Source organism: Peromyscus maniculatus, chromosome 11, assembly GCF_049852395.1.
Source record: "Peromyscus maniculatus bairdii isolate BWxNUB_F1_BW_parent chromosome 11, HU_Pman_BW_mat_3.1, whole genome shotgun sequence".
NCBI classification, from domain to species: Eukaryota; Metazoa; Chordata; class Mammalia; order Rodentia; family Cricetidae; genus Peromyscus; species Peromyscus maniculatus.
This window is the reverse complement of record NC_134862.1, coordinates 62,919,900-62,923,318: the sequence shown is the minus strand read 5'-3', so window position 1 is coordinate 62,923,318 and position 3,419 is coordinate 62,919,900. Positions and strand designations below refer to the sequence as shown.

Sequence of the window (3,419 nt, the reverse complement as noted above, 5' to 3'; positions counted from 1 at the left end):
AGCAACAACTCATCTGTCTACTTTTTGGTTGTTTTCTGAGATAAGATTTTGCTCTGTAGCTCAGGATGTTCTGGAAATTGATATGTAGCACAGGCTGGCATCAAACTTGCAGCAAACATCTTGTTTTAGCTTCCTGGGTTCTGGATTATAGGTATGAGCCACTGCCCTCAGTTGGTCCAAATATTTTAATATGGGTAAAGTCTGATAACAACTTTCATCACGGGAGTCTTGGATGGGAAAGGGGCTAGCTCATGGAAGAATAGGCAGTTGGGGGATTGAGATCAGGCTAACATGAGTATGGACACTGCAACTGGATTTGTAATCTACAAGAGTCAAGTTTACTCTCTTCAACGCATAAATACTTTGGAGGTTTCATGTGCCTGTGGATATTGTGTGGTGGCACACACCTTTAATCCTAGCACTTAGGAGGCAGAGATTCCCTCTGGATCTCTGTGAGTTCAAGGCCAACCTGGATTACACGAGATTAGTTTAAAAGAGAAACAGAGCCAGGCGGGGGTGGCACACACACCTTTAATCCCAGCACTAGGAAGGTTGAGACAGGAAGTGATATGGCTGGGTAAAGAAAGGAATATAAGGTGAGAGGAGACAGGAACTCAGTCCTTTTGGCTGAGGACTCAGGAGCATTCAGTCTGAGGATTCGTGGAGACAGGATCTCCCCTTTTGGCTGAGGATCTGCAGTGATGACATGCCGGGACAGAAAAAGGAAACAGTTGAGGAACTCAGATCTTGAACCAACTTGAGGAATCTAGTTTCTTTGGTCACCTGACACTAGAAAAAGTGAAGTAGTGCAGCACACATGACACACTCCTCTGGTCACAACAGAAGGGAGAGCCCCAACTCACACCGCTGGAGCCCCTCCCCAGAAGACAGACATGAAGAACAGGAACGGTCCTCCCGGGATAGAGATTACTCTGATGACAGCCAGTCAGACTGTGAGCATTCAAGTAGAGGGTGTTCTTACAATGACAGCGTGGAACCACGACATCGGGACTGAGAAAAATGCAGAGAAAGACAAGTGATGGGGAAAGGTCCTGGAAATCCCCATCTCCTGGAAGGAGGAGCCCAGAACAAGCAGTAACCCAGAGTTCTACTCAGGAAGAACCTACCATGAAGGAGGAGGAGGAGGAGCTGGATCTACTGCTCACCCAAACTGGGGGAGCGTATATTCCTCCCCCCAAAGCTCAGGATGATACAGGAACAGATCACAGATTAAAAACAAACAAACAAACAAACAAAAAAAAAAAAAAGCAGCTTAGCCTACCAGAGGATGAAGAACACAGATCAAGACGCTGGGAGTAGTGAAGACGAAGAGGAGGAAGAAGGAAGAGAAGAGGAGGGAGGACATAAAGTAACTATTCATGACAAAACAGAAATCAATCTAGTCTCATTTCGCTATACAATATATCTTGCTATTCAGTCAAGTTTAGATTTTGAAGAACGTGCACCCAAGGGGCTGAGAATGGAGCTCGCTGAGAGCCAAACAAAAGAACTCTGAAACATGGTGCTTGATCGCTGTGCCCAACAAAGGACCTACGGAAGGTTTTTTTTTTTTTGGCTTGTTAGCTGGGCGGTTTTGCATGCTGAACAAAGAATACATGGGATCGTTTGAAAGTCTATTCAAAGAACAGTAGGATACCATCCATCGATTAGAAACAAACAAATTGAGGAATGTTGCTAAGATGTGTGTGTTCACCTTGTATACACTGATTCACTTCCATGAAGTGTTCTTAAATGTGTAAAGCTTAGTGAAGAAACCACTACATCATCTAGTAAAGTTTTTGTCAAACTATTTTTCCAGGAACTATGTGAATACATGGGTTTTCCTAAACTGAATGCAAGGTTAAAGGAAGAAACTCTACAGCCCTTCTTTAAAGGATTATTACCTCGAGATAACCCACAGAATACTGGTTTGCCATCAACTTCTTCACTTCCCCAGGTCTCGGAGGTTTAATGGATGAACTGCGAGAGCATCTGAAAAATCCATCCAAGGTCATCGTAGCCCAGAATCCAGAAGCAGAGCAAAAGAACCCCCCCCCCTTCCCCACTCTTCCGTCCCTCTGACTCATTCTCACAGCAGTGAGAACAGCTCAGACTCTTCCAGTGAAGGGAGCGACTCCTCATCGGCCGGGAGTCAGAGCTCTGCCTCAGCTAAAGGTACAAGAAAGAAAAGAAGAGACGAGGGAAGTCCAGAAGTGAAGAAGCAGATGTGGTGATATTGTGTTCCCCCAAATATCGTGTACCTTAATAAACTTATCTGGGGTCAGAGAACAGAAAAGCCACTAGTTAGGCAGTGATAGCACACACCTTTAATCCTAGCATTCCAGAGACAGAAATCCTTCTGGATCTCTGTGAGTTCAAGGCCACATTGGAAAAAGCCAAGCATGGTGACTCACACCTTTAATCCCAGAAAGCCAGCCTTTAATCCCAGGGAGTGGTGGTAGAAAGCAGAAAGATATATAAGGCGTGAGGACCAGAAACTAGAGGCATTTGGCTGGTTAAGCTTCAGGCTTTCGAGCAGCAGTTCAGCTGAGACCCATTCTGGATGAGGACTCAGAGGCCTCCAGTCTGAGGAGACAAGACCAGCTGAGGATCCGGCGAGGTGAGATAGCTGTGGCTTGTTCTGTCTCTCTGATCTACCAGCATGGACCCCAATAACTCGCCTCGGGTTTGATTTTATTAATAAGAACTTTTAAGATTCCTGCTACAAGCAGAGAAAGCAGCCAGGGGCCAGCAGACACGAGAAGGAGGAAGGGAGGAGTGAGAGAGCAAGGTCTGAGAGACACAGAGCTCAAAATTCATGAAATGCTGACAGGAGAGATCCCCTAGCAAAGAACATGGCCGACAGAAGCCTTCCTTCCCAAGAAAATAGTTGTAGTAGAGTTGGGAGTGGCCGACACCAAGATGTGCTGAGAGCTGGAAGACAAGCATGGTGAGCCAAAGAAGAAGCGGAGAGAGAGAAGAGAGTCTTTTTCCAACAATGAGAAGCAAAGAACCCGAAATCAGGACAGTGAAAGCGTCAGAAGAAAAGACCACTCCAAGTCAAGGGAAAGGAGTAGAAGACATTCGGGTCATAAAAGTGATGACAAAGACGACAGGTATCAGAATGGTGCTGAGAGACGATGGGAAAAATCTACCAGATCCTCTGAACATCCAAGGGGATTTGTTTTTGTCATTCCAGGAAAATAAAAATAATCTTCAGGAATTTAAAGACCTTTGGACAAATAAGCATCCAAAGAAGAAGGGGGAACTGCCCAGAAATTTTTACCACAAAAAGGAATAATCTGACCTAATGCTATTTCTGAAGTCCGATGATGGGACCCCACAACAACAATTCCACATGGACTGTGATAATGTCGCTAAGGTGACAAACACCACCTAGAGATTGGCTTTGGACTACA

The 3,419-nt window shown here is 45.2% G+C and overlaps 1 pseudogene; it reads left to right on the top strand.

Moving 5' to 3' along the window:
* Positions 1 to 1,288: 1,288 nt before the first annotated feature.
* LOC102925074 (pre-mRNA-splicing factor CWC22 homolog pseudogene) lies at positions 1,289 to 2,234 on the top strand (annotated as a pseudogene).
* Positions 2,235 to 3,419: the final 1,185 nt, after the last annotated feature.